Source organism: Heterocephalus glaber, unplaced genomic scaffold, assembly GCF_053883595.1.
Source record: "Heterocephalus glaber isolate CG9 unplaced genomic scaffold, H.glaber_assembly_v1.0 deba00001593, whole genome shotgun sequence".
Taxonomy (NCBI): domain Eukaryota; kingdom Metazoa; phylum Chordata; class Mammalia; order Rodentia; family Bathyergidae; genus Heterocephalus; species Heterocephalus glaber.
In genome coordinates this window covers 8881648-8907308 of record NW_028258368.1, presented here as the reverse complement: position 1 = coordinate 8907308, position 25661 = coordinate 8881648, and the positions used below count along the sequence as shown (strand labels likewise).

At 37.0% G+C, this 25661-nt stretch overlaps 1 long non-coding RNA gene and 1 pseudogene across 2 annotated transcripts in view; both read right to left on the bottom strand.

Moving 5' to 3' along the window:
- The window catches only part of LOC110344344 (uncharacterized), a 124942-nt gene that overhangs the window by 31591 nt on the left and 67690 nt on the right, over positions 1 to 25661 (bottom strand). The gene's annotated exons all lie outside the window — the stretch shown is intronic.
- LOC101702242 (V-type proton ATPase subunit E 1 pseudogene) lies at positions 1563 to 23095 on the bottom strand (annotated as a pseudogene).

Sequence of the window (25661 nt, the reverse complement as noted above, 5' to 3'; positions counted from 1 at the left end):
CTGGGCAACCTGCTCCACTTTTTGTCTAATCACCACAGACAACCAGAATGTTTTTGCTAAAAATAATACCAAGTCACTCCTCTGTTCCAAATGTTCCTCCAGTTCTCCATTGCTCTCAGGGTGATAACAAAAGTTCTACTGACTTCACCTTCCAATGCTCCTCTAGTTTGCTCTTTCCTAGCACACTGGCTTCCTTGCTATTGTTTGTTTTTCTTAACACATCAGTTTTGTTCTCACTTCAGGACCTTTGAACTTGCTGTTTCATCTGTCTGGAATCTTCCTTCTCAGATATCCCTATGATTCATTAATTGTGATTGTCACCTTGACTGTATTAGAAACACATAGCAGATTAGTAAAGCACACTTTGGGGTGAAACTGTGAGGTGCTTCCAGAGATGACTGGCATGTAGACCAGCAAACTGAGGGGGGAAGCCCCTCCCTGATGTGGGTGGTACCATTCCAATAGGCTTTTGGCCCAGGTAGAATGAAAGGGGAAGACCAAAGAAGAAGTCAACCTGCACATGAAAAGGTCCGTTCTGTGTGAGGGGGTGCATCTTTTACTATTGCCATCATCTGTGGACCTCAGACTCCAGCTTCTTCAGCCCTTATACTCAGACTAACACTTGTAAGTCTCCAGGAAGCTTCTGGACCTTCAGTCTTGGACTGATACTGCATCCTTGATCTCTCTTGTTCTGTGGCTTCCAACAGCTGGATTCTCTGGCTCTCCTTTTTTCCCCAAACTCTCTAATTTATATTATTAGTTGTGTATATCCTTTGTCTTCACCACTTTAATATGAGTTTAATATGATAACAATTTTACTCCATTATGTTCACTATCCTCAGTATCCAGCACAGTGCACGGTGCCCTGACTGGGTAGATACTCAGTAAAAATTTTTTGAATGAATGAATGACCCCTAAATTGAGATAGGAACAAGGAACAAGGATATGTGTAGAATGGCTCTCTCTCTCTCTCTCTCTCTCTCTCTCTCTCTCTCTCTCTCTTTCTCCCAATGACAGCACAAGTTATATCCTATGAAGAATGGAAGAAAATGAATAGTTTTAGTCTGGAGAAACAGAGACATGAAGGAGATGAAAGAAGAGAACGTATGCTGATTTGACACAGTAAAAATAGGTTTCCTGATCTGTTTTTATTTTTAAATTATTATTAAATTAATTATAAATAAATACAAGTTACAGACAGGCAGATTTCAACTCAATTCAAAATCCTTTTTCATAGTCTATATATTCCAATGATGACCTGGACTGCCACTGAAGAAACAAAAATCTCCTTCTTGAAGGCTTAAAATGAATAAAAAAAATCATAGGGATGATTGTCAGATTAGACAAACTTAAACTTATGCCAACTTTGATACTTTAATCCCGTGGATTAAAGCATTCAGCTGCCTTGTACCAAAGGTGCTGTTTACACCAATGGACATGGAGAACATATTTACAGATGAAGCATGATAATAAAACTCAGTAGTTTGAAAATCCAAATTTGATTTGGTACAGTAATTTTTCCAGCTTTGTAAATAAGGTGAAAAAGTTTTAATATTCTATTATATAAAAAGTCCTAAAATCCCTATTTGTGACAACTGTTTTTCTATGCTCTCTTTCTTTTCCTTCTTTCTTCCTGATATACACATTCAAGTTCTAATCATTATAAAGACTACTGACTTTGATATTTCTAGAATTCCTTCAATCTTTGCTCAGACTCAAATTAAAGACATAGGCTGAAGGATGTTGATGGAACATTTCCTCTTGGTAAACAGAAACACTGCAGATTTGAGAAAGAAGTGGTAACTTCCTTTCCAACTCTGATTCCATACTAATGCCTTCTCTATCAATAGAAAAGGATTCTTACATGTCTAAAGTAAACACTAGGTCTCAAGGGAAGAGACTGCAAGATTCTCTTGTATCTTCCCACAGGACCAAGTGTAATGTCTTTATTTTAACTGATATTCAATAAATATTGACTGCATATATATACTGCCCTATAAACCTGTGGAAAATGCTTTAGAAGAAATCATCTTTATTCCAAATTCTCAAATTGAAAGTTCTAAAAGATCTTTCACAAAGAGAATAAAAGATCATTTAAGTCAACTAACATATTAATTATCACATTGTGAATGAATCTCTCAGGATTAGAACTGTTCTACTTCCTTTAGATTGTTTTAATAGACTTGACTTTCTACACTTCTTGATTACAGTTCCATATGTAACAATTCTAGGTAAAAATTCCCATTCTCATTCTGTAGAAGTCTAATGCAACTGTTAAGAAGGGCAGGGGTGAGGAGTGTGTGTTTAGGGTGGGAAGGTAGATTCTCCTTTCCCTATTTGGCTCCAAACCATTGTGTCAAATTGGCTCAATGCCTGCACAAACTGTTTCATATTTATCTCCTGAGAAATAAAGCCTTTTCCCTGATTTATATAAAAAACAAAAAGTAAAAAAACAAATAAGATTGTTCACAAATTTTTTGTATGCATAGCATATTTTATGGAAGTTTTAGAAAGACAGAAGGAATTTGTATTACAGCAACACGTGTGTGTTTCTGCACATGCGTGCACACACACACACACACACACACACACATACCTCTTTAACTGTTACATATCCTCTCTTCAAATATCCCTTTCCACTAAGTGGGTTCCAGCTTTAACTGTTACATATCCTCTCCTCAAATATCCCTTTCCACTAAGTGGGTTCCAGCTTCCAAAAGTTCTATAGGTGTCTCCTTTCTTGCATGCTAGAGGGTCCCAAAACAATTCTCTTGTGTTCCCTTTCTACTAAATCTTGATAGGAAAGTACTGAATGTAGGAAGATTTTAACTCCTCTGGGCATGTGAATTTTAAAGGTATTCGATGAGCAAAACTGATGAAGAAGTCTATAAGGAATGAATTGCGAATGGTGGTCATTTACTGAAAAAAAATTTTTAGCACAGCAATGTTAATATTTATTAGAAAATTAGCAAAAAAATAAGAAATGTGTGGTACTTTCTTTTGTTGCATGCAATAGGGCTAAACTATCCCTGAATCTATTTTTGTCTTTCAGTCATTATTGAGAGTGAACTCATTTCCTGCTTCCTGCTCTCTAGTCTAAAATCCACAAACTTAATCACTAGTACTGTCTTTCTCCCACACTCACAGGTTGACCAAATGCATGATTACATGCTTGTTCAGATAGCCTCTGTCCTTAAAAATTTGCCTTCAATTCCTAACTTCCAACCCACAGATTTTCCAGGTCTCTTATACCTAAACCAGTTGCATATCATTCCAACTTAATTTCCTAACACAGACCTCTACAACTCACCAAAGCCTAACTCCTGATATTTTTGCATTGTGAATCATTGTCCTAAAGAGTATACTTTGTTTTTTCAAATTCTGCTTGTGTTTAAATACAACTGCTCCTGAGCCCATACTTATTTTGAAGATTTTAAAACCAAACTTCTCTCCTTTTAACAAATTATTGTTTAGAGAGAAGCACATAAAGAACCTAATTGTTTCAAGTATTCTGTTTGTTTGGGTTTTTTTGATGCTTCCCAGATTTGATATGAATGCATAGGAATAAGGAAAACTCTAGCTAATGTATTATTATATCTCCTACATAGCCAAACCCAAGCCTGGACAAACAGAGCTACATTCTTTATTGAACAATATAACATAATGATTAGAAAGGCAACCTGTCTATTTTTGTGCCAGTACCATGCCATTTTTATTACTGTAGCTTTGTAGAATGACTTGAAATAGGGGATTATAATGCCTCACACTTTGCTCTTTTTGTTCAGGATTACTTTGGCTATTTTGGGTCTCTTCTGGTTCCATATATATTGTAAGACTTTTTTCTAGTTCTAGGAAGAGTGCTATTGGTATTTTGATTGGAATTGTATTAAGTCCATATATCATTTTTGGTAATATGGCCATTTTGACAACGTTAATTCTGCCTTTCCAGGAATAAGGGATGCTGTTCCTTTGCATTGTCAGAAGTTCTCTTCAATCTCTTTCTTCAGAGTACTATAGTTTTAAGTATAGAGATCTTGATTAGGTTGATTCTTAGGTATTTAATATTTTTAAGCTACCACAAATGGGATTGTTTTCCTGATTTCTTTCTTGGTAGGTTCATTACTGTTATATGGGAATGGTACTGATTTTTGTGTGTTGGTTTTGTGCCAATTGTTGAATTTGTAACATTACCTCTAAGGTCTTCTTTTGGAATTTTGGGGGTCTTCTATCATCTACAAATAAAGATATTTGACTTCTTCCTTTCCTGTAAATATTCCTTTTATTTCTTTGAGTGATTGCTTTGACTAATGTTTCAAGTACTATATTGAACAGGAGTGGTGAGATCTATTTTGGATCACTCTGTTTTTCTAATGTAAGTATTCATAGCTATAAACTTTCTTCTCAGAACTCTTTTCATTGTGTCCCACAGGTTTTGATATATAGTATTGCCATTGTTATTTGAGTCCAGGTACTTTTTAATTTCTTTCCTGACTTTTTTTTCTGTGGCACAATCATTATTCAGGAGTGTGTTATTTAATCTCCATGTGTTTATGTGGTTTCTATGGGGTTTTTTGCTGTTGATTTCTAGCTTCATTCCATTGTGATATGATAGAATACACAGTGAAGAACCATGGAATAGAAGAGAAAACTGGAAAAAAATCCAGTCCTATGTACCATTAGCCATCTGATCTTTCACAAAGGGGCTAAACATAAACTTTAGAGAAAAGATAGCCACTTAACAAATGGTGCTTGGATTATTTATTATTCACGTACAGAAGAATGAATTTAGACCCATATCTCTCATCCTGTACTAAAATCAAATCAAAGTGGGTCAATGACCTAGAAATAAAAACAGAATATTGAATTTGCTGGAAGATAAAATAGGTAAAACACTTGAAGATGTAGGCATAGGAAAGGACTTCCTGAACAGGATCCCAGATGCATGAGAAATAAAATTGTGAACCAACAAATGGTGTTATATCAAACTAAAAACCTTACTCACAGCAAAGGAAACAAACAACAGGTTGAAGAGACAACCAACAGAATGGAAAAATTTTTCCAGCTACTTCTCTGATAGAGGACTAATACCTAGAATGTATAAAGATCTTTAAAATATTAGATTCCCAAAACAAAAGATCCAGTGAAAAAATGGGCAACTGAAATGAATAGACACTTCTCAAAAGAGGAAGTATAAATGGCCAATAAATACATGATAAAAGTTCAGCATCTTTAGCTATCATCAAGGACTCAAAAACAACAAATGCTGGTAAAGATGTGAGGAAAAGGAATCCTCAAAATTAAAAGTAGAAATTCCATTTGACCAAGCTATACCTTTCCTGGGTATATTTTCACAAGAGTTAAAGTCATCATATTATAATGATACATGCATACCCATGTTTCTAGGAGGGCAATTCACAATAGTTAAATTATGAAAACATTATAGGTGCCCATCAGCAGATGAATGGATAAACAAAATGTATATATGTACAATGAAATATTACTTAGCCATAAAGAAGGATAAATTTTAATCATTTGTAGGACAACATGTGGACTTTGAGACCATAATATTTATATTTAATAAATCAGACACAGAATGTTAAATACTGCATAGTTTCTCTTATATGAGAAACCCAAAACATAAATAATTTAAAGAGCATAATAAAGGAGAAGTGATAAGAAACAGGAAGGTAAATGTTTGGGAATGGAATCTGGGGAAGGAGAAATGGGAATAAAAAAATTATTAAGATGTTATATACAAGGTGTGATGAATGTCTTTACAAGTCATGATAAAAATACAATGAGTGAGGGCTAGGGATTTAGCTCAGTGGTGCCACTGCCTGACTTGCAAGCACAAGGTCCCGAGTTCGATACCCAATACCAAAAAAAAGAAAAATACAATGAGTGCTGCTCTCCAGTGCCACCTAGGATCATAAAAACATTATGCTGTGTCCTTAGCCACCTTATTCACTGAATCTGGTACTGTGCGATTTCTTGCTCTTCCCTAAAGTCAAAATCACCATAAAATGTAAGTACTTTGAGTGAACTCAGGACATCAAGGTAGTCATCATAGTGTAACAAACGACATGAAAGAGGACTTCCAAAACTGCTTCAAAAAGTGGCAAAACAATGGGACAAGCACATTCAGAGAGGGATTATTTTGACAGGGATGAATGGCAATATATCTTTTACTTTAATAAATTTTAAAAAATCTAAATATCATCTGTATTTTTCAATCAATAAAGGTAAGCTGCAGATAGCTACCACTTACCGCCTGTGCCATCTCAGGGAAAATTTTCTTAGCTTCTCTAGGCTTTAGTTTCCTCATGTGTGGAATGAAGATAATGTGAGTAACAGGATTCACTACTGTGGTGTGACTATGTTTTCCTCAAATTCAAGTATTGGAAACTGAATCCTCGAATTCATATTTTATTATGGTTTTGTGGAGATGGGCGCTTTTGAGAGTTAACTTGACTTGGATGAAATCACGAGGATGGAGGCCTTCATTATAGCATTTGCATCATTGGAAGAAGAGGAGCAGAGATCTGAATCTGCTCACTTCTGTTCTCTCACCACGTGATGCCCTCTACCGCGCTATGATATATCAACAAGGTCCTCACCAGATGTGATCCTTTGATCTTGGACTTCCCAGCCTCCCAAACTATAAGAAATTCATTGTTTTCTTTATAAATTACCCAGTCTCAGGCATTCTGCTGAAGCAACACAAGGTGGACTAAGATAGTCACCAAGAAGATTAAATGAAATAATGCGTAGAAAGTGTTGAGCATAGTCTCGATGAAATTTTAGTCTGGCTATTTTTAAGCATCATTTAGAAAGAGCACTTACGACCATCTGTTACAATACCTTCACTTCACAAATAAGAATGCTAAGTTCCAGAGAGATTAATTTTAGCTAGAATTCTAAGTCTGCCTCTAGGGAAATTGGCCAGTGGCTTTCTCACAGTGCTTACTGGTTTGAGGTAGCCTGAGCACTGGACTTGACCTTCTGACTCAGCTCATGGCTTTTCCTGCAGCATTCTAATGCTACCATAATTAATTTGTAGGTTAAAACATTTTAAGAGATTGACAATACTCTACATCAGTAGTTGTACCTGCAGTATTATTGAAAATTATAGACACCTTTTAAGATGACTTTAGATGTTCTGATAATAAATTCATTTTACAATCAATAAAGAATGTCATCTGTGATTCTAAACAAAAAGACACTGATGAATCATTTTCCCCTTGGAATAAAACAAAATGTATCTTAATATTGGTGCCCTCAATGCTATACCTCCAAACGCTCACCATGAATTGTGAAAAGTATATGCATTTGTGTGAGAGAGTGTGGTGTGTGTGTGTGTGTGTGTGTGAATAAGTCCACAAGAGTGTAGGCATATAAACATATATGCATTTGCTTACTGAGTGAAGACAAGAAATCTACATCCCCCCAACATGGAAGAGATGTCACAAAGTAAACAGGTAAATTCACATAGAATCCTCAATAGAAGACCCCCATATAACATACTTTTTACCCAGAAGAATTTCAGAGACATGGCTAACTTCCAGAAGCCATGAGAGACCAGTTCTAAGGCATAGTCTGTAACGGCTAAGCCCCACCAATCACTGTATAATGGGTTCTCTAGTCTCTGCTTATATCCAGATATATTTCCCATGTCATTTGGATGAGTCTTGCTTCTGCCCCTCATATCTTAGAAACCTTAGAAACAGCTAGTAAGCCTGTAAATTCTGCACAGTGTCTGTTACAGAAGAGTTCAACTGTAAGATTACTCACTTCCAGGAAGATCTTGGAAGCCAACCAGCATTTACCAAATACTTTCTATGTTCCATCTACTATTCCAAGGATTTACATGGACAACACCATTTATTTATGTCATATTTACAACTTTATGGCCAGATACTAGCATAGACCCCAGTAGATACTAAAAAAATTTACAAAATGACTGTCAAATGAACTTGACTAACTTCACACAGTAAGTGATAAAATCATAAATTGAAGTAACATGACAGACTCTAAAGATTATACTCTTTGCCATTAAATCGTACCACCTTTAATACTACACCATGCTTCTCCTCAGATATATGCTTCTTTTTATGAACTAATGGTTTGTGTCCCCTCAAAAATTAGTATATTGAAGTCCTAACTTTCACTGGGGCTGTATTTGGATATGGGGCCCCTAAGAAAACAGCTGTGGTTAAATGAGGCCATAACAATAGGGCTCTTATGTAATAATCAGATAGTAAAATCATCATGCTTATGAAAGGAAGAAACACCAGAGTACTTACTTTCCCTCTCTCTCCATGAGCACACAGTAAGAAAGAACCATATGAGGACATAATTGGAAGACTACTATCTACAAGCCAGAAAGGGAGGCTTCACCTGAAACCAAATCAGCCAGAACCTTGATCTTGGACTTCCAGCCACTTGAATCATAAGAAAATAAATTGCTGTTGTTTAAGCCATCCAATCTATGGTATGTCATTATGGAAGTCTGATATGGTTTGAATGTGTCCCCCAAAAGTTTTATGTTGAAACCATAATTCCCAATGCAGCAGTGTTGGGAGGAGGGTCCTAAGGGGAGGTTTTTAGGTCATAAGGATCCCACTCTCATGAATGGATTAAGGCCATTCTCTCAAGAGTACAAATAAGGTAGTTCTCAGGGGAATAGGTTAGTTATTGGAGAGTGGTTCTGTTATAAAGGCAAGCTCTTCTGTATATGTTCTCTTCCCTCTCACCATGTGATGCATTCTGCCACTTTGAGACTCAGCAAAAAGACCTCACCAGATGCCAAGAAGATGCTGGAGTCAACCCCTTGGACTTTCCAGGCTCCAGAACCATGAGCACATAAACTTCTTTATAAATTTCCCAGTGTGTGTTATTCTATTACAGAAACAAAAAATGAACTAAGACACACCTCCAGCAGGTGAATCCATGGCCAGTACATAAAGTTCCACAGCTCTAAGCTTTACGTGCCCCTTGTGGCCTGAGTTATCCTTGTACACACTAACATATATGTCACAAAGGGAAGTAATTGTGTGTCAAATGAAAATTGTAGGAAACAAAGAACCACCACCCATTTTAATACATAATCATAGACAGAACTCTTGCATATGCAGAGAAGAAAACAGTGTTTTTCTGTCAGGCTCCACCCATACCCACTCTCCCAAGCTGAAAATTTTAAGTGTGAAGAAAAGCTGGATAGATAAGGACAAAATATTCAGTGTTATTTTACATTCAAACTATATATTCAAAATAGTTATTAAAACATATTGATGGAAGAATGACTCATAATATGGATATGAGTAAGCTAAATATGAGGGAAGCAATATTTTTCATCTCAAGGATTCTTGCTGAGTTCTACATTTCTAGATAGTAGATAATGGAACCTACAAAGGAATATTTAAATCATAGTGTGGAGTTGGAGCAATAACCAAAGGCCTAGGAGACTACTGCAGACTCTTTCTTCCCTGGAATCTTCAAACCTGGATAGCTCCAAATTCTGAGCAGTTGAGCTCCTGAGCAGCACTCCCACAGCTGCCTTGACATCTAGAGTAAAAAAACAAGAGGAAGCCAGATCCTCTTCCTCAGAATGGCCTCCACTTCAGCAAAAATATTTGAAGGGCATGTAGCACTAATTTGGTGCTCTTGTGGACCGATTGATTATATTCTGCCAGTATGGGGTATTGCACAACTCGCTGTATGACTATTAGGATCCAAATTATTCACTGTTATGTCCCTGAGACCTAAATTATGGTACAAATCCAGTTAACCATCCTCTCTTGCATCAAGAACACCATACTAATTGTCTACATCTCAAAAAAATTTCACTTGCCTACAAAATGCTTCTCAACATTGAAAAACATGAGACTGAATTTAGGATCTCACTGAAATTTGTCATCAGGCAGACCTAGTTTTGTTATAAAGAGCTACCTCCCACACTTATCTGAAATTTATTTATTCCTCCCCAAATTGTTGGCTGGCTATCCTAAAATCATCACTTTAATCTAGGATGTTTTCAACACAATGATCTCACTCAAATGCATCCTCCTGAAGCTTTATACACCAAGTGCTCACAAGAGTATTATTGAATGTTACAGATGAGGAACAATAGGATATCACCCAGTCCAATACCTGCATTTTAGGGGTGAGACAACAGAATCTAGAGAGCTGAAATAACTTACCAAAGTTCACACAAGTGAGTGCATTCCATTTCTCCAACAATTTCATTTTTCATGCAAACCCCATCTCTGCCTGCCTCCACCAGCTTCTCAGTCCCTAGTGCTTGACTCATCATGGCACCATTTGTATGTAGACTACAAGGGAGTGACATAACCCAGGCAAGTATGTTTCTGCAGGCAGATTCTCACCAGAAAACTGGCACTCGATTCCTTGGCAGAGAACATGCTCAAGCAGGAGCAAAGAAGAGCGCACCATCTGGACAGCACGATACTTGGTGCCAACTGGGCCCCAGAGACAGAGAGGATGAAGGAAAAAGGAAGAGTGTCACCTGACTGCACACATTTATTTTCCCTGTAAGGGGATTTGTTAGTAATTGTGCTATTCTGAGTGGAAGCCATTGTAGGTGGTTCTGATGGCTGACAAATGTGTAGGCAAGGATGAAGCAAGGTGAGTGGTAGCCAGGCAATTTGCAAATGGATTGGGAGCCAGAAATAGCTGGTGGTGTCTGATTACTATGTATGAATGAAGGGATACATTTTTGAAGGGCAAAAGAGGCTACCCTCTTAAGTGAAATTAATAGGACATACATGTGTAAATATCAGATTGTTTCTCTGGTGTGAGAAACTGAAAGTATAAATGAGGACCAAAATGTATAACAGATATTGTGAAACAGGAAGAAAATGTTCAAAGGGGAAGGGGAACTAAGAAAGGGGGGGAGGAAAGAGGGGAAAGAAATAATGAAAAAAGAAGGAAAAATGGAAATAAAACTTATATAAATAGGGAGAGGTGAAGGGGTGGAAGGGAGGAAAGGGGAATAGGAAAAAATAAGAACTAAGATATATCATGTAGAGGTACAAATTCCCAATAATGAATGTGGTTATAATATTTGCCTAAAATGTACCAATAAACTTAATTTTTTTAAAAGTATATGTGTTTTCCTCCATTTCTCCCCTTTTAGAAAACTAGTAAGTACAAAGATTTCCCTGATAGTACCTAGAAAAATATCATATTTAACAACATTCACTATCAAGCCTCTCTTCCTGCTAAATTTTAATAGTAATATTTTCCTATGCTACAGCTATGTGTCCCACCTATGCAAACCATACCTAGATATGCAATGGCTTCCAGTGGTCAACTAGGATCATCATAATTGCTATAGAGGCTTTTTTCATCTTGATTCTGGATTCTGGATTTTCTTCAAATATGTATATCTTATTGCAATATTTTTCAGATAATGTGTGGCATTACTTATTTTTTTATCATTACCTTCCATATTTAAGATGGCTCTGGTAAATTTTATCACAATGTGGACATGGGTATTATTTTTTTCCTCAGTTTTAGGATCATTCTGAATTTTCAATTACATATCACAATACATCGTCTCCATTTTTTGGCATTATAGATTTTAGAATATTCTCATACATGCTGCCCTTTTAATTTTGATGATAATCTGATTTTGGCAGTTATTGCTACTTTATGTAAATGCTAAGAGGCCTATCACATAGAGCTCAGCCTCTGAGAAGTATTGTAGTATGTGGAGCATTCGTTCCAGCATTGGATGGACTTGGGTTTGGATCCTGATACCTACTATAGCCCAGAGCAAATCAATGAACACCCACAGCCTTCAGTAGTGGCAACTCTGCTTCAAAGATTCAGGCACATCTGAGAGAGGAAGCTCCTGGAAAGATGCTTGGCAGAGGCTAGGGACACCCTTCCATGTCTCTTTTCCTTCTCAACTAACTTCAGTCCTCATGCTTTTCTATTTTACAATGATGCCTCCTTTTTTTCTCTTTGTTTTTCCTATTTATGACCAAGGAAACACACTCTAAAATAGCTACATGAGATTAAAAGGATAGAACCTTTGACCATGGAACACAGCAATGAGAAATGACAGATTCAGGGGGCAAAATATGCTCCAAACTTGATCTAATTAGTTTGGTCAGCACTATAATTGATAAGAAAAATGAGATGACAGAAAAATCTTTATGCATTACAGCTTTTCTTTCCTAATCTTAACATGGTCACTTTTAAAAATTGGAATGGAGGGCTTTTAGTCTTATATCAGAAGTCTCCAGAAGTTAATATTGCTTCTTCATATTTTACAATGATTTAAATTTATGTTTAGTAAAAGATTACTCATGACAAAAATGGTAAAGTCTAAAAGCTTCTTCTTCTAAAATGATTTTTATTTTATTTGTCTCTGCAGTGATATAAAATCTAATGACCAAGCTAAAAAAATGCATCTGGTACAACTGATCCATCCAAAATCTGCTCAAGCTGGAATGATGTCCTCAAGGCAAAATCCTCAGCACTCAGAATGTCCTCTCAGTTCATCAGGATCCAATCTCTGTGAAGTAAAATTTGATGCCTTCAATAGGTAATTCTTCTGTCAAAGAGAAGTCACTGTATTCCTGCTAATAGGAATCAATTTGTTATATTGTGTCTGTCTTTGAATCTGACTAAGACTGAGTGACCTCATAATTTCATTACTTTTGAGCAGAGCCTAAGTAAGAATCACAAATTGTAGGCAGGAAGATTTCTTCTTCATTCTCGGAGGAATGGCCTGCTGACTCACTATGAGAAGGTGTGCTGAATGGGCCACTCCTCACCACCTTTCTTTCAGCAGAGCAGGATTAACTCAACCCTGTTAGTCGGTTTTTCCCACGTAAACTTTTTGTTTTAATAAATAAAGAATCTTCATGGTTTAGATTTTAAATCACATTTATAGATGAGGAAAACTAGGCCCAAACAGATAAGGGTGAAGCTCCTACTGCTGCAAGGGTCCTGGTCACATTAAGTGAGCTCCTCCCACTACTATTGGGGGCCAAGGGCATCAGCTACAAAAGGGCGTCATAGGTAAATCCAGAACAGTATTAGAACAGCCTAAAGGAAGATACACGGGCAATCTTGCTTCTTCAGATGTAGCGCAGAGGATGAATTCCCCCTCCCCAAGTCTTAGTCCAAAAACTTCCTATTCACATTTGCACTGAACAAGGATCCTGAACCTCTGACATCATCTGCTGGGCTATGAGATCCAGCCACCTTTCCAGGGTGTTGGAAACTTTTATTTTACAATTCCCATTATAGATCTCAACTCCACCAGCTATGTCCTCAGGCAGGTAGGCCTCCTGATCAATTTGAACATCAGCATCTTTGTTGGTGGTGATTTTGTACATAAGGATCGCTTTTCCCACCACAGCTTTTACCAAAGAGAAATTTAGTTTCCTCCAATGCACAATCATTTGGGGATCCACCAGCTGGTACAAACCCTAGAGCACCAGTCCATCCAGCAGAACTTGGAACCTGGTTGTATCTTTTACCAGCTTGCTGAGCCTCTGCTTTGCTTCAGTTAGCAGGTTAGTGATAAGGTCATCTCTTGCTCTAAGGACTTTCAGCCTCACTTGATTCTTCAAGTTGGACATCTGAATTTTCTCCTGCTGCTCAATCTGCTTTTCCTTCTTCTCGTAGGACTCCATAATCTTCAGTCTTTGGGTCTTCACATGAAGACATTTCTCACTGTTGAACTCTTCTTCTGCCATTGCATCTATTTCTTCTGCTTTCTCATTGGCTTCTTGTTCAACAAAAGCCATTATGTGCTTAATCTGCTTTTGTATGTCAGCATTGCCGAGGGCCATGGCGAAAGTGACACATCGTTGGGAGGCAACTGGCTTTAGCTTAGTTTTGTATGGGGCAGTAAATAGAAGTAACCCTGTTAGTCTTGAAGGAGAAAATTTAAAAGCGAAGTTCAGCCCCACTCTTCCCATTTTATCTGTAAGAAAGACTATTCTGCTCTGTACCTGGTCTCTGACCACCTGAGACTCTAGGGCACAAAAGCTGGCACCTAACCAAGTGATTGCACATGTCAACCAAAGGCCACAGTGAATTGATACAAGCAACAGTACAGTCAGTATGTAATATATCTCCTTACATTTATTTCTTTAAATAAAACCTAGTACTCCAGCTTTAAAATATAAAATCATGGCCGAGAACAAAACACTAATTAAACCATCTTTAGTTGTGAAAGTACATTCAAAATCTAATGTAGTTACCTGTATAAAATATGAATATATTTAGATTCTATGCATTATGAAAGATAGATAAGGAAAGAGATAGATGGAAATTTTGTCTACTGGACTTGAATTTTGATTTGTCTATTGTCTATTCAGGAAACAGATTTTTTTTTCAATTTTAGCTGCCAGCTAGATGTTAACTAAGTACAGGGTGAAAGAATTTAAAATTTTAGATATCAAACACTGATGTTAACTAAGTACAGAGTGAGAGAATTTAAAATTTAATTATGAGAAAAATGTTTCATCAATTATCATTTATTCTGAGTAAACATAAAGATAAACTTCAAAAACATTTACAAATAAAAGGACGTGAATCCCAGTAGATATCATGTCATCTTCCTCTTGACTAATAATACCCAGAATATCCCAAGCACACAGGTATTATGAAATACTTTACTTTAAGCCTACCAAATTAGGCAATGGTAGAACAGACCAAAAATGTCTACATTTATTCAGGCACCATCTGTTTTTTTATGGGCAGCTGTTGTATACTTTCCTCTCTGTCCTTCTGTCCTTGGTCATTCTAAGTCCAGGTCACATGTTAACCCCTGCAAGGTATCTGTGGAACCTCAGAAGACACAGGCTCTCTGTCTACAACATTGTTCCCCATTAGAACTCATTTAATTTTTTCTCACAAGGTCACTTTCTCTAACCTTCAATTTTCTTTTAGGCATTGTAGGAAATTCCATTTATCTTCCCTAAAATTCCCTTCAGAATTTTACTTCAGAGTCTCTTCTAATTTATGCCCCCCCACACACACTGATGCAGAAAATGTGCAGCTTCCTCATACCCTAAAAGAGGGAAAAACAATGTACTCTCATCCTTTTGGAGTGTGTACAACTATGAGAAACAGTGCATATTTAATGAACACAGTAATTGGTTTACTAGCATATTTCTGAACACTTTAGAAAGAAATTAACTCAGGAAAATGTCATCAATTCAGACCTTACTTTGTCTGAAATTTTCAACTGTTTGTATCTTTAGTTTATCTTTGTACTTATCTATTTATATATATTTTACAGTATATTGATAAGTACAGCAAGAATGTTTCCCTCAAAGCAGCTGAGAAAAGCAAGTACTTAAAGTTTCATTAAGAAATGACAGATTTGTCAACTTTTACGTGAGTATGTTTTAAACTACTATAATCCATATGCTGTATTAAACCGCTCATCTTGTCCTAGATATATTTATAAAGGTAGATTACGTTTCCAATGAATTTTATTTTGGGAGAAAAGTATGGTCATTACAAGATATTTTCCATAATATGGGCATGGAGATTGATAAAGTTGACTGTTACCATGAATTAAATCAGTCCCAAGCTCTCTGCCCTCACCTTCCACCACTGTTCTGAATGATTTCACACTTGCCTGGCTGGCTGTTCTTCAGACACACCAAACCTGCTTCCACTTCGAGATGTGAGTGCTTATTACTCCACTGCCTGAAACATTCCTACCCAGTTACCCATCTGGCCTACCTTTCATTTGGTTCTCTGCTCAAAGGCATCAACTATGCCCACACTTTATCCCCTTACCCTGGGGCCCTGGTTTGACAGGATTAGTATGTTTATAAGAAGTGATACCAAAGACACATACACACACACACACACACACACACACGCACACAAGTCATGTGAGCACGAATCAAGATGGAAGCCACCTACAGCTAAGAAGGGAGTCTGCAAAATAAAACCTATATCATCAGCACCTTGATCTTAAGTTTCCCAGCTTCTAGAAATATAAGAAATAAAAATAAGTTGTTTAACCCACTCAGGCTGTGGTATTTTGTTATGGTAGTCCAAGCCAACTTACATTCCACTTTACCATCACAAGAATATACCTTAAAGTATATCAATAAAATATACCTTCATTGCACCTATCGTGACAGCACTGCATTTCTGCTTTTAGTGCATTTCACATCTAGAAAGGAGGAACTGTGAGAGCAAGGAATTCATCACTGGATCTTTATGTGTGAATCTCCAACACATAGAGTTGTGACACATCGTAGATACTCAACTGATATTTGCTATCTGTTATTTGGATAGTCCTTCCCTAGTCTGAAATGGGAAGATTTCTCCGAAGCAAAAAAAAAATCAAAGAAAATGTATTTTATGTTTCCTGGTTTATAATCATGAAACATAGCAAGAATATAAAATTCACTTCTCTAGTGTCCAAAATAGAGCACACCATCACCACCTGTGATACTGAAGTGATGAATAAACAAAGGAAAAAAAGAGCAAAAGGAAAATGACTGTCTCATGAGCAAACCAGGAAGCCATTCCAACCTAAAAATTATTTGGGTATGTAATATTTAGATGGCATGGAAATAAAACCACAAACATACATCTTTTTTTTTTAGAGAAGAGCAGTTACATTTGCTCTTACAGTTGTCAAATGTGTTCTTCCCATATTCCAAGGATCCATAATAGCCAGCTAGAGACTGTGGGCTGACAGTTCTATTGATAGACTTGAGCAACACACTGGAGTCTGTCAGGTTTCGCCTTTACATCTTAGAATCTAATCTGTCTTCTTTCCCTCATGAAATCAATTATGTAGCAATTAAATAACCAGCCCATAAGGCATTTTAATATCCCAGGTGTTTATCTATATAGCTCAGAAAGGGGGAGGTAATTAGAAGTGATCTACTATCACTAGTGCTGAGGGACAGATTAGACAAATCAGCGTTACATCATTACTTTAAGGAAGTAACACTAAATCTGCTTCATTCTCAATTCAGTCCTTCTTGGTGACATGCTGTTGAGCCCTTTCATTTGGTCCTTGGAAGACACAGACTCTAAAATGGTTGTCATTATCTGGGATTTTGTTTCATTTTCTGTGAACTTAGGCATTTCTGAAATAGATTCTGTTTTTAGCCGTGGGGTGATGTCATCACATGTACACAGCAGTGGATGAAGTAGACTTTGAAAGATGTGAAAAGGCTCAAGGAAAATGACTTTCCAGATCCTTATCCATTTGAGTGTTTCATGCTGAGCCCCGAAGGTTGAGAATTTCTTGTCTGATTTAAGAAAAAATAAAAAGGAATTGCCATAAGACCTAGTCCAATTTTATTGGTCTTCTCTTTGGTAATTTGGTTTATAATTTCAGATCTGTAGCCTGCATATAGAAGACAGGCGTCTAATGAATTTAAAGAGCACAGAATTTAGCTTTGAAAAACCAAGTCTAATTCCTGGCTCTGCCTCTTACTAGCTACTATTAGTCACTAAAATTGCAGAGCCTAGATGCACTCATTTATATAAAAGTAATAAAAATACCATTTGCTGACTTTTAGATGAACATTTCTTTTCTACAGTAGTAACTACAGTAGTAACTGAAAATTGAGGTACATCTTATAAATCTCTAGTTGCTTTCAATACCCTTTTCTCCCTGACTGTATTCACACAGTCCTCTTTTTCCAAGTCATCTCTCTGCTAAACCTGGGTTTGGAAGCTTCTACATTGGGAACTAGGAGAATTAATGTGGGATATAAGAAAGGTAGATTTCCTTAATCTGTTATCTAGCTCTATCACCTGTCTGCTATGATCACATACCTACCACAGACACTCCAAGTTATAAGCCACCTAAGGAATAATTAGGAAACTCACAGAGGGCTGGGGGGAAGATTCAAAACACATTTACAAGAAGCACAAAATAAAACTTCCAGGTAATTAAAAGCATATTGTTATGATTAAATAGAATCTGCTTGCATGGTGGTACATTTTTTAAAATGTTTATAATTGATGACATGTTAAATTCATGAAACATAGTACCTACAACAAGGTTGGGTAAGATTACGTGTGGAAAAGTGCTTTGTAAATGACGAATGTCCACACAAATTAAAAACTTGATAATGAGACTTTGTCAGGAAACAGTTGAAGATAATCGCGTTAAGCAAAACTGTAGTTATATTAAGCAGAAAAGGGTTTTTCAAGGTTCTTGAAAAATCTTTGAGAGGCCTGGAACAGCAGGCTACAGGAAACACCTCTGAGAGTGGCTTTCAGAGCATTGGGATGACATTGGCCTCTCAGATATTTGCTGCTTCTACCCAGAAAGCAGGGGTATTGGAAGTTAATCTTTGAATGTTACTTACCAAAAAGAAAAAAAACATAGTCTTAACTACAACCCAATGATCAGAAAACTACCAGCAAAATTATTCACTCTGGAGCTGCCCACATAGATAAATAGATGCCTCCTACACTGTGAGCTGCTTCTCCACAACCAAAAATCTAAGGATAGGCCACAGGATCTGTGTTAATACAGTTATCGAAATAGCCCTGGCCTCTGTGACCATGCTTGACAGCAAGAAACAAGAGATGCAAATGAAAGCAATGCTGAGATTCTGCCTCACTCCAGAAAGAATGGCTATCATCATGAAATCAACCAACTACAAATGTTGGTGGGGCTATGGGGAAAGAGGAACCCTTCTCCATTGTTGGTGGGAGTGTAGACTGGTACATTGGGGGTTTTTTAAGCAGTTGATAGTCTATTCTAAAACAAGAAAATGAAGTTTCTAAAATTAACATATCCAGCCACAACCAACCACTTGAGGTTATCTAAAAAGTCTTGATTTTTATCATACCCAAAGCTTTTAAACAAACTTTTCTTGTCTCCCATGACATGATCCAATTTTTATTTTAAAAATTATTTCAGGTAACTGTTCAAGGATGGGTTTTGATGGTGGGGGTGTGATTACAGTGGGATTAAAACAAGGTTCAGGGAGGCCATAGCATTGGTTCTGGAGACAGATGAGAGAAGTCTGAAAAAAGTACAGAATAATAGAGCAAGTATGTAGTTGGGGAAAATAGTAAGGATATGAAAAAGGCTTATTAGTTATGGAGGCCGAGGAGGAGTCTCTAAAGCTGATAAGCTTAGGAATGTAGTAAGAGAATGATGCTTTTTCACACACCAAAAATCAGTTCTGAGAAGAATATTACGGATTCAGTGTCCTTGCTGTTGTATTTCCAGTTTCTGTGTGAAATGTCTATGTGTAAGTATCTTACAGGTGGATAGAAATAATAAGTTAAAATTCAGATGAGAGGCCTAATTGTGAAAGTAAATGAGATCCTGTAGTTAAGATTGAAGCCTGAGGGACACTAACATTCATAGAATAGAAAAACCAAAAAGTAAAAAAAATTACCAGTGAAAGAAACTGAGAATCAGTGATCAGAATAAAAAAATAACCAGAACACAATGGGGCCATAGAAAAGAAGAGAAAAGAGTGCCTCAGAGAGGTAAATACTCCAGAAGTGTCCAGACCAATCAACACTGAGACATGGCCATCAAATTGGCTCTTGAGTGTTGAGACTCCTTTGCTGTTTCCAGAAATTAGAGAAATGCAAAGAGCAAGTACAAGCTTGTCAGGACACTGTACTATTGTTCTTTAAAAGGCTTTGGATTCAGACAGATCTACTTCTAAAACCCTGATCTAGCCACTTCCTTTCTATCCAATCTAATTTGCTGAAGGTGGCAGTTTCTCCATGTGTAAAGTGGAAACTACACTAGTTATAATGAAAATGAAACTAAAACAAAATAAATAGATGTTAAAGTTCTTAATGTGTAGAAAATATGTACTAATCAATATAAGTTATCATCACCATCAAAATTGTGGCTTTACAAGAAGATGGGACTATGGTTACAATAGGACAAGATCTAGAGAACAATATTGCTTTTAATTTTGAAAAGTGATCCTGTTTATAGATTAATGTTTGCTGAAATAAGGTTATAATTGATTGAGGACAGGCAATAGGATATAATAGGATACAGGAAAGAATGAAATCAAGAGCATATATGACAAATTAAAATTGATTCTTAAAGATTTTGTTTATAAATGTCTATGAATGAGGGAGAGAGAGAGTAAAAAAGAGAAGAGGGAAGAGGGGGTCAGGGGAGGGGAAGAAAAGGAAGGGAAGGAAAGAAGGAATAGAGCTGAGAAGAAGAAAGAGAGAATGGAGTATGAGAAACTTCCCAGTTGGTTACTAAAATATACAGAGAAAGCCAGTCAAGGGCTTGTCAGGGAACCAATCTATACAAGATTCTAAAATGTCACTGCAGGCAATTACTTTTACCTGAACTTCTCTCAGAGAGAGACTGCAGTAATACATATGATAAGAGGGCAAATTTGATTGCTTCCGGAGGTGAGGGAAAGTGAACCATTCTTCTCTCTGCAGGAAGACCATACTTTAGAATGTTCTCAGGCTCTTTATGCAGGAAGCTCTGATGACTTGCAGGGCCACTGTCTTGCAAGGGTGTTGTGCAAGTCCAAAGCCATAGCTGAATTGCCTAGAATTGCAGAAGAAAAGCTGAGCTTAGCACCAGCCTCCTCTTTTAATAATTACCTTACCACACTGGTTGGAAAGCCTTTGGGATAGCTCAAGTCTTGGCTTCCTCTAGGCATGGAAATGACTGGTAAGGTGATGATCCAGGGATTGGGGTGTGGGCTAAAGAGAGTGGTGGAATGATGACCCAGTCTGTGAGGAATGTTGAATAAGGAGGTAAGGCAGAAGATGGAAACCATCAAGAGGGCTCGTAAAATGAGATCAAGACTAAGAACAAGCGAGCAGTTATACATACTTCCTGATTTTCCCTTCATTTCTTCCTTTTTGCCAACTCTTTCTGTTTACCCTCTTTGAAACTCTGTCTTTCTAAATTCCATCTTCCTTTCCCCTCTCTCCCACCCCATCTCACTCTTGGCCTTTACCTTTGCTTAATATTCTCTGGGTAGTGCTGCTTTGCAGGGTTCTGCAGCTGAACAGGGATGATGGGTAAATTCTAGATTATATGACAGTGACATGGGTGAAAAAGAAGTCACACACGCCTCCCTTTTCACACATATGCAATTTTTATCTTATATTGTGCTATAGAGATCTGCAATCTCTGGAGTAAGTTCCTCTAGTACACTTTCCTCCTATAGGCCCCTTTGTCCTAGAAGTACAAGAAGAGTCCAACAGTTTGTTTTAAACACTCATATTTAAGCCGGAGTATTAACTTCAAAACAAGACACTTTAATAACAACAACAACAATAATAATAAATAATGTGTAGCACAGTTTTGGCCTTTATCTCCCTCAAGTTAGTCGATTCTCCCTTAAGAAATCCCCCGTGTTTCAGTGATTCTTGACTAATTACTCCAGTTTTCCTGGACATTTGTATTTTGTGACATCACACCTTGAACAGTTGTGTTTGCTGATTCAGTGGCCAAATATTATTGTCCAGACCATTGATTGGAATAGAAGGATGGTCTAAATTTATTTTCACATATGAACAAAAAACAAATGAAGTCAGAATCTATCTTAAACTGCCCCACGCAGCCCTCAGACAGCTCTGGAGTAGTCAGCAAGTTACCAACCTCTTCTGAGCTTTGTCTCCTCATCTCTAGATGAGGGTAATAAGAGCAATTACTACATAGAAATTGTGCAAGAATTCAAAGATAATCCAGAGAGCACATAGGACAGTACATGATTTATGGCTAGTATTCCTTAATACATAGTACATAGTAAGTAAAATTAGTGACAAATAAATTTATGATTCATTTTGCTAAAAAAAAGCAGAGGGCACAGCATAGGTATAAAAAATTTTGTGCCACTTTTAAGCTCATCTCAATTCTGACATTATTCAATTCTGACCCTCAGTCCTAAAGCAAAGCTTAAGGGCCTTTACATAGGCTTCTCTACACTGGATATGAGAAAGAAAGGGAGGAGATCGGGATAGATTTCTCACACAGTCAATTTTTTTAAATATAAAAGTGCTTCATAGCCAATTGTGGGTTGTGTGGCCTCTATTACTATAATGATTGCAGAAATAGTGAGGCATTCCACTTGATTTGGCTTTAAAAGCTTGCTTTTAGGTATCACATGGTACCACCCAAAACACATCAAGCCCATCAGTCAAGGGAATTGCCCTATTTAACAGAAAAAGGACAGAGAAATCATGACTTGACCTACCCATGCTCAGCTGACCTTGACCTGTGTTTACTCAGTGCTATCATATGACCTGTGCTTGTTCCCACAAACCACCCAGAGTTTCCCACAGAAGTATGGGAACTCTCAACCTTGGCCTCATTTCCATGGTACAACTGCACAGAAAGGGAAGCCGGAAAAGAGAAAATAAGTGAGTATGTATCAAATTGCATTCTTAATGGCTTCACCAAACTCTTCATCTCCTCTTTTTTCATCAGTACCCATCAAATGTGGTCACTGGATATGGTGGAAATGGTAAGCCACCTCAACAGGAAACCAAGAGGTCAAAGTTCAGATGTGTTTCCAAACACTGATTTGTACAAAAAGCATGAAAATCACTTGGTGGGTTTGAGCTGCAAGACCAAGAGGAAGTTTGGCCACATGGCAGCTAGCTTCCTGGGAGCCCTTGTGCAGGTAAAGGTGGCTCTTCCATCCATAGGTGCTACAGAAGCAGCCAGCACCCCAAGGGGAACACAGCCTTATAGATGACAGTTCCATTCAGAACCAGAGAGCTGTAGTCCTAGCAGGCATTCCCTGTGCTCTTCTTCTCCTGTCTCCCATTTCACTTTACTTGTTTTGCCTTCCTGAAATCTGATAGAGTAAATAATAACCTCAAAACTGAAGAGTAAGATTCAAGCAACTTTCACCTGTGATCTGTTATATGAACTATTATAAGTCAGTGTATGAGGGTTATTTTCTTCGTTTCTTTTTGTAATTTTCAAAATCTTATCATATCCACTGATAGGGTTCTTTTGTGGATAAAAATGATTCACTCCTTTAAACTGTGGGATCCTTGCTGGTTATAAATGGTATCTGAAGTCAAAGAAGTACAATAAGTTATAAATGTGAAAATGTGGAAGTAAGAGCCTTTTGAATGAAACACAGGCCATATATATATATATAGATATATAGAGATAGATAGATAGAGATATACATATACATATACATATATCTTTATATATATATCTTTATATATACATATATATATCTTTTAAAAATCAGAGGAATGAAAATATACAGCTATCAGTTGTTATATGTAAAATCACAATAATTTATCCCTAGTATATCATTTCAATATTTTTAATCCAATGCATTAAAGGAAAATATAGTAAAAAATATCTATGTGTGAAAATAGTGGCATTATTATTTTCACTAAAATGGTTGAATATAGCCTTTAATTGTGAATTTACTCCCCACCTAAATATCAGGTATGGTCTCAGAAGAAGTATTTAATAACAGCAGCCTCAATTCCCATTTCAATTTATTTGTGTAATTCCTGCCAAATTGAAAGAAAAGTGGTTTAAATGGAAAAAGAAACTTTGACCTTGGTAATGGTAAGAGAGTTGTGCAGCATGAAATTTCAAAAATTAAAAAGCAAATATTTTCTTTCTGTAAATATTTGGAAAATTTGGCTCTAACTTGACCGCTTTTGAAATAAAGGAAACCTTGGAAGTTATTATTTTATGCAGCTTTTTGTGTTGGTTATCAAAGTGATTTCATAGTTAGCCTTGCCTTGCTAGACATGGCCTTCATTGAGAAATAGCAGCCCAAGAACAAACTCATTTTCAATAAAGCTGATGCAGCTGTTTAACACTCAGAGGAGCTCATAAGGATTCCAGAAGCAGGAGTAGTGTTTACTCAGTATGCTGGCAGAAAAAAACCTTTCATTAAATGCTCAGATCTTGTAGTGAGATTCACCAAGAAGCAAGAGTGGCCTTAGAAACTGTCAAGAACAAAGGGATGTGGATTTCACTTTATATCAAGCCAAACTAACATCTCAGTACAGCAGGCCCTTAAAACCAGACTGATTTAACACAGCAGAATAAGAATTTTCACTATCAATATATTACCTATGTGACAAAATGGTTTGTTGCTCTATTATAGAGAGGAAAATTTTTTTTGCATCCACTATTCCAATATTGACTTTATTCCTCTGTTAAAATCTTTCTTCTTCTCTCCATTCTCCATCTTTTCTTTCTCTTCCTTCTCCTTTCTTTTCCTCCTCCTCCATTTCTTCCTCTTCCTTTTTCTCCTCCTTTTCCTAATCTTCCTCCCCATTCTAATCAAAGGATGTTCAGAGGAATGGTACTAAAGGAATATGTGGTCTGATCCACATAACAGGAGTCCTGAAAATAAGCCATGATTGGTCCTTACTTCGGTTGAATTGACCATCCCCCTAGGGTGACTGCACTATCTCTTCAAGCCCTGAAATTTGGTAGCTTTAACCTGAGTTTTCAAATAAAGCAGAGGTCTCCAGTTCCCTGAACAATGCTACATATTGTGTAGAATTTATAGGTAAGGCTTAGATGGAGAAGCAAGCATCTGCGTAAAAGTCTTTTTAAAGCAGTGTGTTACCAATCAAAAGGAAGTTGCAAGCATCACATTTCTTGGCTTGCACAGAATGGTGAGCAAGGAAATTTCAACGTGTGGGCCAACATCTGTGGACTTAGCCTTGCTTATTCCTAATCCATGCCAGGAGGCTCCCAGAAACAAAGAGCTGGATGATTTTTAAGAAGAAAACTTGTCTCCTGACACACAATGTGTGCTGGCAGAGTCAAAGGGCAGAGGCTGTATCTTATCTGCTTTTGCAAAGCACAACTTCTCAGTTAGGAGAGGTGCTGATTAACTCCCTAACCAGCTACAGTAAGAAGAGAACCAGAGCTGCAAAACTATAAAAAGAGAAATCACAAAATATATTGTTTGGAGGTTATATGAAGATGTTAATCTTTACAAAAAGAAAGAAAGAAAAAGAAGAAAAAGGAGGAGGTGGAGGAAAGAAAGAAAAGCTTCCTTCACTCTAAAGACCTAGAAAATTGTTACAGAAATTTTTCTTGAAAAATCAGTCCTTTTGAAAAAACAGTTCTTTTTCAATTCAGCCTAAAGACCACCTCTGTGGAGTCAATTTATGCTTCATCTTTACCTCCACGGAAACCATGACTTTGATTCTGGCTGTGAAGTTTGTTTAAAATGTAATGCAAAGGATGTAAATGGGAGCAACAGTATAGAATTTTATACTAAAGATTAAAGTCTTGAACAAAATCTCTAGGCCCATGCAGAAGAAGAAAGTTTTAGTATTTGTTTTGTATAGTTGGGTGCACCAGTGTTTGGTGCATAGATATTTATGATTGTCATCTCTTCCTCTTGGATTCTTCCCTTTACAAGGATGTAGTGTCCTTCTTCATCTCTCTTAATCAGTGTTAGTTTGAAATCTACTTGATCTGCAAAGAGGATAGCTACTCCGGCTTTTTTTAGGGTTCCCGTTGCATGGAGTATTGTTTTCTACCCTTTAACTTTCAGTCTATGAGTTTCCTTTTGAATTAAGTGTGTTTCTTGTATGCAGCATATTGTTGGATTTTGCTTCTTGACCCATTCTGCCAGTCTATTTCTTTTGATTGGTGAATTGAGACCATTAACATTGATGGTTATAACTGAAAGGTATTGACTTGT